General features: G+C 33.4%; 1 pseudogene; it reads left to right on the forward strand.

Annotated features, from left to right (window-relative positions):
• The window catches only part of LOC107709762 (PDZ domain-containing RING finger protein 4-like), a 35,756-nt pseudogene that overhangs the window by 10,501 nt on the left and 10,924 nt on the right, over window positions 1-14,331 (forward strand).

Here is a 14,331-nt window from a genome sequence, read left to right on the forward strand (position 1 = left end):
TTCGTATTTTTTTTATATGTCTATATTATTTTATACTTTTTTTATATTTTCTGTTTTTTTATTATTATTATTATTATTATTATTAATATTATTATTTTAAGTTTTAGTAACTTTGGAATGTTTTTGACATTTTTATTATTTTAGTTTTTTTTATAAATATGTCTAAATACTGTTGATTAATTTTTATTTTGGGTTTAGTTTATAGTTATTTTAGTACATCAAGCAATAAATGAAAAGGAGAGATGTTGTCTTGGCATCATAAATAAAATAAGTTAATCTCAGTTAAAGTATATTTTATTTGAAGAAACAAGTGTTGACAGTGTTAGTTTTAGTTCCCTGCAGTATAGTCACCCATATGTTGTTGTTTAACGCCTGTATACGCTGATGGTTTAAAGCTCTCTGACAGATGAAGCAGGTTTGTGCTGGTTTTGGTCTTTTTGGCAGTGCAGGTGATGAGTGCAGCGCTTCACAGGAGAGGCTCGTCTGTGGAAATATCTATAATATATAATATCATGTATAATGTGTGTCATGAAAATATCTTCAGAAGCGACAGCAGCTGTCGACTGAAATCAATCCAGACTCACTTTCTCAACACTGGCGTTCATTTGAGTGAAAACAGTCCTTTATAAAAAAGATCCAGACATGAACGATTCCTCAAATCAAATATGAAATATGTGAAAATATGTATAGGCTGTATATTTAATTGTGTGTGTTAAATTATTACATAGTCATAGATTTAAAGGTGAAGTGTTTCATCTATGCACTGCCAGATGTTTTCAGTCGTGTTTCCTGAACCTCGTCATTGGTCCGTCAGGAAGATCTACTAGAAATACTACATTGTGCAAAAATACTCAACCAATTTAACATTTAAATTTTTTAATTGCTATTATTTCATTTGTATTGATTTTTATTTATATTTATTTTATTTACATTCATTTGATCATTATTTTCACATTTAATTTGTTACATAATAGTAATTGCAATTTGGAAGATAAATGTTTGTTTATTTATAAAAGGCTTTATTTATTTTCTTACTTTAGTATCATTGAGATTCTTGAGTATATTTATTAGTATATTTACATTTATCTTAAATCTTTAATTTTTTAACTGCTATTATTTAATTTTTATTGATTTTTATTTTATATTTATTTCTTTATTTTATTTTATTTACTTAAATTTTATAATTATATATTTTTTTATTTCATTACAGTAATTAAGAAGATAAATTATCATGAAAACAAAAGTCACATTGAAAAAGGCTTTTATGTTCTTATTTTAATATCATTGATACACTATAATAGTTTTTAATATATTTAATTACTTTTATTTTTATATTTTCTGTTTTCATTTTAATTCTAGTTTTAGTAATTTGTGTTTAGACATTTTATTGTTTTTGTGTCTATATAGTTTTAATTAATTTTTATTTCAGTTTTAGTTTTAGTTATTTTGGTACATAAAGTTAAACTAAATGGAAATAAGAAATGTTATTATTGCTATTATTTTGAATATGTCTGTATATTTTTTATTCATTTTTATTTCCGTTCTACCTTTAGTTATTTTAATACATCAATGATAAATATTGATTAAAATAGGATTGTTTTAAGTCAAGTTTCCTGAACACGCCCCCTGTCTGTCATTGGTCAGTCAGGCAGATAGTCCCGCCCACTCTCACCCCATTGGTTGATTCGGAAGTTGACAAGAGCCACTCAGACAGATCAGAATCAAAATGTTTAGTCGGTGTCTTTTAAAAGCTGTAAACTCATTAGAGTTTTGATTTCAGTCTGTTATGTCTGTATGAACGGTTTGAAATGATGACCCAGCCGAGCGCTGTATACACTGTGACCGTCAAACGCCGGCTCGCTCTTTTTCTCCATCTGCGCCTCCTTTGTCTATTTTATTTTATTTTTTTTGTACTTTGCACTTTTGGTGAAAAATAAATGTAGCGAAGTTGAATATTTTAGTTTTATTTTACTCAAGTAAAAGTAAAAGTACCACAATTTAATTATACTCAAGAAAGTAGAAAAAATGTAAAAATGTACTCAAGTACTGTAACGAAAGTATTTAAGAATGAAGAATTAGTTACTTTCCACCTCTAGTCCTGTGAGACTCAATTCATTCGTGAGTGGTTAATTACAGATTCCTGACGAATAGACACGGAGCGGCTCAGTCTGTGCTCCTGAAATAGAGTATATAGGCCAAAACTTATGATTATGTATTTGAATTGCATCACATTTCCATTTGTTTATGATTATGCAGTTTTAACATAAACTAATAAACTTAATGTGATCATATTTGTCAGTCATACGGCAATGACACAGGTCAGATTTCTGCAATAGAACTAATAAACTGAATGTGTTTTAGATACACAATCACCAAATTTATATATGTATCATCAATAAATACTTTTTTTTCCAGTCTCATACTATTTCACTTAATTGAATGTGGTTTGTTTCACAACTAGCCATATTTAACCATGTTCATGCTAACCAGGGTTATTATAGTTAACTCAAATTAAAACTGAAAATAAAACTACAACCTTAAAAAAACATTTTCTTTGCTTGAAATTAAATAAATGTTGACTGAAATAAAACCTAATATTAAAACTTTTTAGCTGAACTTTTATTTCAGCTAGCTGCAAAGGCAACACTTGTCATTTTAATTGTTTAATTGTACTAAAATAATTCAAACTTAAACTGAAATAAAAAAATAATTTAAAATAAAAATATTAAAATTAATTTAAATAAAAAACTACTAAAAATAACAAAAGCACAAAAAAATCACTAACATTAAAATGAAAACAAAATAAAATAATAAAAATGATTCAAAATATTAAATAAATATATAAGGGTATCTCAATGATTCTAAAGTAACACCGTTTTTAACTGAATAAATTTCATTGCTTTCTCAGTGAACAGATTTATGCCGATTCTAAGCCATTTCAATAAATGCATTTTGAGAAAACGATTATTTAAATAAAATCAAATGGATGCAAAATGCCATGATTTTTTGAGTGCTGAATTCTGACCAGTTTCGTTTATGAATGACTGACAAATATAAATCACATGAAGTTTATTAGTTTGTTTAAAACAGCATAATCCAAATGCATGGAAATTTTATATGCAATAAATGTATTCAAGTACGTAAATCCTAAATGTATGCCCAAACCTGTATTTCTTGTGAGGAACACAGAAGCAGATGTTTAGCAGGATGTTCATGATGTTCATGTATTCTGTGTGAGTCATAGCATCGTGTCTCACGGTCCGCAGGTGAACGGGAGGGATCTGTCGAGAGCCAGTCATGAGGAGGCGGCAGAAGCTCTGCGCAGTGCTAAAGACCCCATCGTGGTGCAGGTGCTCCGGCGGACCCCTCGGCCCCGGGGTCAAGGGTCGGTGCAGGACATGTGCACACAGACGGAGATCACCTTCGAGCACATCATGGCTTTGGCCAAACTGCGTCCCGTCTCGCCGCCGGTGCCGGATCTCTGCCCCTTCCTCCTGTCGGACAGGTGAGCCACACACTTGCTGTGGGAATGCTGTTTGGGAACGCTGTGGGAACGCTGTTTGGGAATGCTGTTTGGGAACGCTGTGGGAACACTGTTTGGGAATGCTGTTTGGGAACGCTGTTTGGGAACTCTGTGGGAACGCTGTTTGGGAACACTGTGGGAATGCTGTTTGGGAATGATGTGGGAGCGCTGTTTGGGAATGCTGTGGGAATGCTGTTTGGGAACGCTGTTTGGGAATTGTGGGAACGCTGTTTGGGAATGCTGTTTGGGAAGGCTGTGGGAACGCTGTTTGGGAACGCTGTGGGAATGCTGTTTGGGAACGCTGTGGGAACGCTGTGGGAACGCTGTTTGGGAATGCTGTTTGGGAAGGCTGTGGGAAGGCTGTTTGGGAACGCTGTTTGGGAACTCTGTGGGAATTCTGTTTAGGAATGCTGTGGGAACGCTGTTTGGGAATGCTCTAGGAAAGCTGTTTGAGAATGCTGTTTGGGAACACTGTGGGAACGCTGTTTGTGAACGCTGTGGGAATGCTGTGGGAACACTGTTTGGGAACGTTGTGGGAATGCTGTTTTGGAATGCTGTGGGAATGCTGTTTGGGAACGCTGTTTGGGAACACTGTTTGGGAACGCTGTGGGAATGCTGTTTGGGAACGCTGTTTGGGAACGCTGTGGGAATGTTTCTAAAATGCTGAAATGTGCATTTTCTTTTCGGGATTATAACATTACATAAAGGTTACAAAAACATTTCTTACCGTGTTCTACTAACTTTATTTTCATCCAAAAATATAACATTAATGAAGCGTTTATTTTCAGTATTCGAAGAATGTTAAAATGTCCAGTTTTCTTGACGTGATTTACAAGTGTTTCTTACAACATTCTACTAAGTTTATTTTCACCCAAAATATTGCGTTATTTGACTGTTTATTTTTAATATTCTACAAATGTTAAAATGTCTAGTTTTCTTGTCATGATTACGACATTAATTAAAGGTTACAAAAATGTTTGCTAAATGTTCTTTTTCACCCAAAATGTAACATTAATGAAGCGTTTATTTTTTTATATTCGAACGTTAAAATGTCCAGTTTTCTTGACGTAATTTAAAGGTTATTAAAACGTTTCTTACAACATTCTACTAACTTTATTTTCACCCAAAACATAACATTATTTGAACGTTTATTTTCAGTATTCTAAGAACATTAAAATGCCCAGTTTTCTTGTCATGATCACTACATTATTTAAAGGTTACAAAAACGTTTCTGACGACATTCAAGTACAAATAACATCATAAGGATGTTGATCTCAGAACATTTTCTCTCAACCTTATGAGAACGTATATCAAAATTAATACATTTTGAATATAGAGCTAATATTTATTGTGATAAAGTTGTATTAATAAAGTTATAAGAATGTTTCATAAACAGTACTTTAAGAGTGTTTTGTCCTAACATTCATGTAACTATTGAATAACGTTCCCTGTCAGCTGGGAAGGGTTTCCTCCAAAGCGATGCTCGTGTGCTTGATCGTCTTTCCTCAGTCTCTCAGGAGAAACGAGATGAAGCGTAGGGTTTCTCCTCAGGAGATGGAGGGCGGCTGCAGTGCATGCTGGGAAGGGAGCTGAAAGCGTGTTAGGAGGTGATTAAAGCCGCACAATGGCCCGTTGATCATTCAGAATTCAGAATTTGTCACCTGCTCTTTTTGTCACCTGCGTTTTGTTTCTAAATTCCCTTTAGTGCGGCGGATGCTGATGTGCACTTTCTGAGTTCCTTTGTCTTTCTTGACAAAAGCGTTGAGGAATTAATCATTTTAAAAAATAGATTGTTTACAGTAGCCTCATCCTTATGTTTGAAATGTTACCCATATATATTTAGTTTATATATTTCATCATGTTAAATAAATGGGATGGAAGAGCACTTCATTTCCCAGAATGCATCACCCATGTTAAATTCCTTTGAATTGCAGTTCAGTAGATTGCTCTTTCTGTTATTCTGGTGGATCTGCTCAATGCTTTGGCTTTATAGACTCAACAGACAGTTCACCAAAAATGTTACAGTATTAAATATTAATGCATCGATGTCTATTTCTGATGAGTCTGATGAAGAACATATCAAAACTTTCTCAAAATGTTAGCCCTAAAATGTTATTTATGCATCGTTTATGGAACATTGTTTCTGAAATGTTTTAGTTCGGCATGAGACAAACGTTTTTAAATGATATTACTGACTGCTTGTTTCAGAAAGTTCAAAGAACATTCAAAAGTAACGTTCCCGTAATGTTTGGAAAATTATAAAAGGAATGTTTCCTTAACATTCGAATGACAAAGAAAAAACGTTTTAGAAAACTGGACGCTCAGGGAACATTCATAAAACGTTTATGGGAACTTTACCAAAGCATTCTTAGAACATATTTTTGTTTGCTGGAATAAATGATTAAAAAGGTAATTGCAACTTTTCATCTGACAATTCTGGCTTTTTTCTCGCAGTTCTGTTTAAATCCTGCATTTCTGTTGTTCTGTTTCCACAATCCTGAGAAAAAAGTCTGAATTGTGAGAAGTAAACTCAAGTAAACTCGAGTGTAAATCTTGCACTTCTGACTTCTTCCTTAGAATTCTGAATTTACGTCCCGTAATCCGTTTTTTATTCCACCACTGATGAAAAAAATGTAAAAAGTAATTGAGCTTTTTTTTTTTAATCCCACAGTTATGACTTTTTTCTGACACATTTCTGAAAAAAAAAAAAAAAAAAAAAAGAATTAAAAACTCTTTTTTTTGCAACTCTGAATTTAAGCCTATGTGTATTGTAGCTGCAAATTTAAACCGGAGAAAGCTTTGACGCGCTATCGCACCCAAGGGACCGTCTGACAATTCCACCGACTGGGTTAAAACGTCCAATGTATTTTAATTAAAATGACTTTTTCTGACACATTTCTGAAAAAAAAAAAAAAAAAACAGAATTGTAAACTCTTTTTCTTGCAACTCTGAATTTATAACTTGGTATTGTGTTTTGTGTGCATGTTTCTGCCAGTGTAATAAAAAATAAAAAAGGTAATAAAAAGGTGTTTAGATATTTGTATTGGAAAACAAGACAAAATACGAAGTAAGAAAATAATTTTTTGCAGTGTATCTCACAATTCAGATTTTAGATCCTAAATTTAAACTCTTAATTATGATAACAAAAGTCAAGAACAAATAGAAAAATAATCTAAATTGAAAGGGAAAACAAATGCATTTTTTTGATGCATTTTTCAGAAAACAAGACTTAATATCTTAATTTTGCTTCTCAAGTAGATGTATTTTGACTTAAGAACGTTTTGATATTTGAATGTTTTGCCGTGTAAAATGTTATAACCCTGTGTCTGAGTATCAGATGTGTGTTTCTCAGTGATGTGTGCTCCTTCTCTCGTCAGCTGTCTCTCTCTGCACACCACGGATCAGGAATACCTCCAGGGCAGCGAGTATCTCTCCAACACACCAGCGGACCTCGAGAGGACCCATGACTTTGAGTATGAGGTGAGACTGCCTCCTGAGTCAGCGCTCCCTGAGCCGCAGCGATTCCCGTTTGATCCCAGAACCTTCTGCTAACGTTCCCATCAAGTTATGAAAACCTTGTTTTTTTGCTTATGCGAGTGTTAAAGGAATAGTTCACCCAAAAAAAAAGAAAATCAGTCACTAGTTGTTCCAAACCTGTATGAGTTTCTTGTAGCTGTTGAACAGAAAAGAAGAGATTTTAAATGAAGTTGGGAACCAAACAGTTACTGGCAGCCATTGACTTCCATAGTATGGGGGAAAATGACAATGGAAGTCAATGGCTACTGTCAACCACATCCTTCAGAATATCTTCTTTCATGTTCAGCAGAAGAAAGTCAGTCTTACAGGTATCAAACAAGCGGAGGGCGAGTAAATGATGACAGAATCTTCATTTTTGGGTGAACTGTCCCTTTAAGGGAACATTCCACTTTAGAATGTTGCAAACATTATGCAAATGTTATATTTAAATGTTCTCTGAACGTTCTGAAGCAAAACTAGTAACATTTAAAAAACACTGCATAATCGTCCAACTAAAATGCTTCAGAAATATAACCTTCCACGAACAAGGTATAAATAATGTTTTTGTGCAGATGACTCTGAACAAACGTTCTATTAACGTTACATTTGTTCATTACTTTGCAAGAACCTTCTGAGAATGTTCCTTGTTAGCTGGGTTAGAGCTGTGTTACCATGTTTTACCGTGTTTTACACTTAACATCAAGCCTAAGATCCCCTTAAACGTGGTAAAATCACATGCACAGGATTATTGCGTTTATAAAACATCAAACATGATCAAAGACACCAGTGTTCAATTAATATTTACAGTGCAGAGAGGCGAGAGAACGCCAGAAAACAGCGCATCAAGTTACATTTACGTCAGAAGCAAGTTACTCTGAAAAATGTATTCAAAGAAAAGTTATCTGCCAATGTAAGAAAAATAAGCTAGTTTTCCCTTTGATTTAAGATTATTTTTCTGACCCCATTGACAGATATTTCCTCTTGTTTTAAGCAAAAACTGATTTAATTTTGATGCATTTTTCAGTGAACAAGACTTCAAATCTGAAATCATGTTGGTATCTTGATGTAAGAATGCTTGAATATTGGAAAACAGGAGAGCACTACCCAGGTTTTGCCGTAAACGATGCTAATGCAATCCCCAGCGCTGAACTGAGAGTCAGAAGCGTGTGTGTAATGAATCAGATGATAAACTCAGTCTGAAGCGAGTCTGAGTCAGAGGCATTGTGGGAAGGAGCGGGCTTGATTCTTATGAATGCTTGAATGCAATGAATGTGCGTGTGTGTCGGCTGAGGGAGGTTTGTGTGTGTGTTTGTAGTCATTAATGCAGAGCACTGCGATCTTCACGCTTCGTTCTGGAGCTCTAATCATATTACAGTCGAGTGATGTGATGCTTGAGGAAGGAAGCGCAGGACTGAACACACGACTCTGAGATGTCGATCACAGGACTGTTTCTCTGTGTGTGTGATCAGCGGCCCGAGGCTCTTCTGGAGGAGAGTGTGCTCTGCGGCTCTAACCAGTGACTCTCACTGTGTTTCTCCGCTTCGGTTCTGGAGGTTTTTCTGTGTAATCATTCAGACACCGGACGTCTGTGCATCAAATATGGATTCTCTGACTCCTCTCTGACCACAAAAACATGTAATAGAAGAAAATACTATTTCTTTCTAGTTTAAAATTTCACATTGAATTCAGTGCGATACTTGCTCTTTCTTTGTAATTATTTGTGAAATATTATAGCAATATTTGAGTGAAAATTTATTAATTAATTAATTGTTTTATTGTTTGTTTGTAAATCCTGCACACACAAAGTAAATCTTACACAAAATATTACACCCAAAAAATAAATAAATAAATACAATTGTTCAATTCAAATCTTATATTACACCAAAATAAATAAATAAATAAATAATAAAATAAATGTTTAAAGTAAATCCTACACAAAACAATACACCAAAAAAATATAAAATTGTTTCAATTAAATCTTACACAAAAAATACACCTAAATAAATAAAGGTTTAATGTAAATTCTACACACAAAAAACTTTTAAAAGTAATCTTTTAATGTAGACTCTTCACCAAAAAAGAATAAAATTGTTTAATTTAAATCTTACCCCAAAAATTACAACTAAATAAATAAATGCAAAGTAAATTCTAGAGCAAAAAATTACACCAAACATAAATGTAAAAAATGTTTAAAGTAAATCCTACATGAAATCATTACACCAAAATATATATATATATTTTTTTTACAACAAAAAATTACACATAAATAAATGAATGAATGAATGAATGAATGAATGCACACGACAAAGTAAATAAGTAAATCCCACATGTTTTTTTCCAGTGCAGTTTTCATTACTGTTATTGAGTGTTTCTCTGCTTTTGTTCTGGAGGTTTTTCTGCGGATGAAATATGGATTTTCAGTCTCCTCTGTGAGTCATGCGTGTATTTCACCTGCTGGGACACCCTGCGTCTCTCAAATACCCCGATTCTGCTTGCTTTGTTTTTGTTCATTGAATTGACTCATCTGATTGTTTGGTTGAGTTATTGAGCTCATGTTGTCAATGACTCTCAAGAAACGCTGCATGAATTTTTCATCCGTATCGCGTGGGATTCACCGAGCGACTGAATAAATGAATGCTCATTCACATAATTACAAACTTATTTACAAAAGAAACATCAGATTTGTGCATAGTTAATGGCCTGATTCTCTCAGAAGAGGCTTCAACGCGCTGATCTGTGTTTGACGCGCTGAAGACGTGAAGAGTCCATTTTCAGCCTTATTTCTATTTTCGGGATGTTTTGTCTTTCTATGCAACATTAACATGATTTAAGATTTAAATTTTCAACCCTACAAGGAGCCTATGAAAAAAAATTATATTAAAATTCTGATTTTTGAACATAGAAAATGGTCTCAAGATGTTTTTAATCAAAATGTATGTTTTTAATCTAAAAGAGTTAAAACATGTAAATCTTGTTTTACTATTTCATGGGATTTTTTGAATAATAAACATACCTTTAACTTTGTTAATAGATCTTAGATACCTTCCATAGTTATCACGGCCCTTATGAAATAAAATCATTCAAAATCATCCAAAAAGGGTGTTTAGAAATAATGCATATACTTTATATTGCTACACTATGGTTAATATAACATCCAGGTCATTTTTTCAATAAATTCAGCAAATGTTTAAATGACAGGAAAATTTTTCACAACAGGAAAAGCTTTCTAAAAACTCCATTTATCTCCATTAAATATTTTTAGTTATTTTACTTTAGACACTGGATCATTTTTTACATTGTATAATATTGATTGAGCAGCTGAATAAATATTACACACTTTTAAAAAAATCATTAGTCTAAAGAAATATTATTGTAGTGTTTTAAAATGCTTATTTAGTCATAAAATACTATTTCAGTATTTCTACTTCAAAATTTCACGTTTAATTCAATGTGATTCTTGCTATTTCTTTGTAATTATTTGTGAAATAAATGTGAAAATAAATAAATAAATAAAAAAGCATATCCTACACCAAGAAAACACATTAAAAAAGTTTTAAATTGTTTTATGTTGTAAAATGGTTAAATCCTACATCAAAAAAATTACACCAAAAACACAAAAAAAATTAAAAATCATAAAAAAGGTGCAAAGTTCTACACAAAAAAAGAGTGAAAATGTATTTATTGTTTAAAGTAAATCCTACACCAAATGTTTTTCAGTGCATTTTTCTTTACTGATGCTCCTTTAGCATTGACAACATTAAAGCGTCTTTAAACCAAAGCCGATCCATGCAAAAGTCCATATTACGATCAGTGCTGCTCACTGATGTGTGTCTGTCTCTTCTCTCTGCAGGAGGTTGAGCTGCGTCGAGTGAGCCGTCAGGAGAAGCTGGGCCTCACGCTGTGCTACAGAACAGACGATGAGGAGGACAGCGCCATCTACATCAGCGAGGTGAGGCACCAACATCAGTCTCAGACACTGACATGAAGCACGAGGAACCCAAGCAAACCTCCTGCTAGTCCTGGTTATAAACCTTCATTAGAGCAACATAACCACTCATACATAACCCTCAGATGTGGTTTTGATCATGAAGTCGGACATTTGATCATAAAACCCTTTAAAAAATGTCTTTGATACTGAATTATGAATTCATTTACTGTGTTGGAGAGACCGGGGCTAGTTGTCACACTTCACTCCAGTGAATATGGTCAGTTTCTATTGATTGACACAAACTTTGAAGTTTTCACTATAGGAAAATAAAGTTTTTGAACATTAATATTGGCATTGAAAACATTCAAACCATTTAACACACTTTGAGCGCTACAGCGGGGCATGTTGTCACATTATATGTGGTAAGTTGTCACAATGGGATGATCCTGCTGTCGTTAATTTAAAAAAGTACATGAAAAACAATCTGAATTAACTAAATATGATAGTTGCTGGGATATGGACTGTGTGACGACTAGCCCCGCTCTATATACATCCATACAACCAAGGTTTTGAAATGTTTTTGATAGAATCTATTCTGCCCAGGCTGCATTTATTTGATCAGAAATACAGTAAAAATTGTGAAATATTGGCATTGAAAACATTCAAACCATTTAACACACTTTGAGCGCTACAGCGGGGCATGTTGTCACATTATATGTGGTAAGTTGTCACAATGGGATGATCCTGCTGTCGTTAATTTAAAAAAGTACATGAAAAACAATCTGAATTAACTAAATATGATAGTTGCTGGGATATGGACTGTGTGACGACTAGCCCCGCTCTATATACATCCATACAACCAAGGTTTTGTAATGTTTTTGATAGAATCTATTCTGCCCAGGCTGCATTTATTTGATCAGAAATACAGTAAAAATTGGAGCATTATATTAGACTGATAGATACACACACTCATATAGAGAGGTATTTTAGTGAGTGTTTGTGTGTGTCGTCTCAAATTCATCGTCTGCGTGTGAATACAGATCCGTCAGCGCTTACAGGCTTATTAAAATCTCTCCATACAATTGAAGAGCAGAGAGCCGTGATATCAGATATTCAAATGAATGTTTGTAATGTTGTGATTCTCGTTGCTTTGGTTCACGGCTTGTACCGCTTAAACAAAGACTTTTAAAAATCTTTATGAGAAAAATGAGTATGAAAAAGTGGGCGGGCACTAAAGTGTTCTGATCACAGGGGAGCACGGGATTGGCTGGAGTCTTGAAGCCTTGGCCAATCAGATCCTGAGTCCATAATTCTAAATTACATCATCAAGTTCAAACGTGAAATATTCAAATGTGGAATATTCTGCTTTCATTCTCAGATCGAGCCGAACAGCATCGCGGCGAGAGACGGTCGAATCCGAGAAGGCGACCGTATTTTACAGGTAACTTCATCTGCGGCCAGAGCGCCAGCTACAGGACCTGCAGGAGAGCAGGGGTCCAGGAAAACATCCCGAGGAGTTCCTGTGTTTCTGAGACGCTCTCCAATAAAATCCTCCGCAAACATTTATTCATCAATATCAATTTACTGGAGATGCTGAATGACTGAGTTTATGCTTCAAACAAGAACAAATATCTGCCAATTGGGTCAGAAAAATAAACTTAATTCAAAGGGAAAACAAGATTATTATTTTTTTGACCCCATTAGCAAATACTTGTAATTGGTTTAAGCATAAAACTAATTTTGATACTTTGTTTCTTCTTCAGAAAACAAGACAATAAATTAGGTCATTTTGCATCTCAAGTAAATGCATCATGGTTGAAAAATGTTTTGATATGTTTTGATAAAAATTTATTTATTTATTTATTGCCTGTTAGAGTTTAATACACTGAAAAAATGTTTTTTTTTTTGTCTTGTTTTCCAGTAAAAATATCTAAACTTTCTTAAATCAAGCTCCATTTACTGAAGATGCTGATATAAAGATGTAAAATCTTTTTTTTTTTTTTTTTCCTAAAAAATTATTCCAAATTAAGTGATTTTGCTAAAAAGCAAGAAATAAATATCTACCAAGGGGGGTCAGAAATACAATCTTGTTTCCCCTTTGAATTAAGAATTATATTAATTTATTTTTCTGACCACTGACAGATATTTTTTCTTGTTTTCAGCAAAAACTCTTCAGCAGAAATCTAGGCTAATTATCTTCAGTCATTTTGCATTTCCAGTCAATTTATATTGATTTATGAATGTTTAGATATTTGTACTGGAAAACAAGACAGAAATACTGAGCAAGAACATCATGTTGTTGGTGTGTAATAATGTAAGGCTGCGTCTCATTGGCTGATGTGTGTGATTGACAGATAAATGGGCGGGACGTTCAGGACAGACAGGAAGCGGTGGCTGTTCTCTCCAGTGAAGAAAGCAGGAATATTGTGCTGCTGGTCGCAAGGCCGGAAATGCAGGTAGTTATAAAACATATCTGCATGGCTTATGAATATTATGTACATCAATATTAATGTTATTTGCCCAGCAGTCCATCTTACTATGAGAAAGGTTGTTATGGTTAACTAAAACTAAAACCATAAAATTAACTTTTTTTTTCTTGAAATAAAACAAATGCTAATTGAAATAAAATAAAAACTGATAAAACGAAAACTGGTAAATAAAAATTATTAAATTTAAATTTTAAAAAAAATTAAATGACAAAAGCACAACAACATTTTTAAAACTTTAATTAAAATTATAGTGAAAACAGAAAATCTACAAATAAAATTCCAAACATGAACAATGACTGTAATAGTAGATTCAGTGTTACTAAAATAACACAGATTGTACTGCAGATATTGGTAAATAGAGGCTAGTCGTATTGGATTGACACTTATTTCTTGTTTTAAGCATAAATTGAACACAATTCTGTGAGCTTTATGCTTAAAACGAGAAGAAACTGTTTGCCATTTGGGTAAAAAATTGATTTAAATTACTATATTTTCCAAAAACAAGATTTACACAAAATTTTACTTGAGTAACCCACACACAGAGATTATCAAGCACAAATATGAGTGTTTGTATTTGTTTATTAATAATGTTTGTCCTCACAAACACATGTGAAATTTTCTCTGTAGAACATAAAAACAATTGATATTTACTTAAATTTAGTGTGATTCAAGGGTGTTTTACTATCATTGGGATACTAGTATAGCTTTTCTTAATATCATTTGATAATTTGAGACCATTTACATGATTTTTCTCTCTTTTTTTTTTGCATTTTTATCAGGGTGCGTGTGTGTGTGTGTGTGTGTGTGTGTGAGTGAGTGTGTGTGTGTGTGAGTGTGTGTGTGTGTGAGAGAGAGAGTGTGTGTGTGTGTGTTTG

The sequence above is a fragment of the Sinocyclocheilus rhinocerous genome, unplaced genomic scaffold (assembly GCF_001515625.1).
Source record: "Sinocyclocheilus rhinocerous isolate Xijiao unplaced genomic scaffold, SAMN03320098_v1.1 scaffold1468, whole genome shotgun sequence".
Classification (NCBI taxonomy): Eukaryota; Metazoa; Chordata; class Actinopteri; order Cypriniformes; family Cyprinidae; genus Sinocyclocheilus; species Sinocyclocheilus rhinocerous.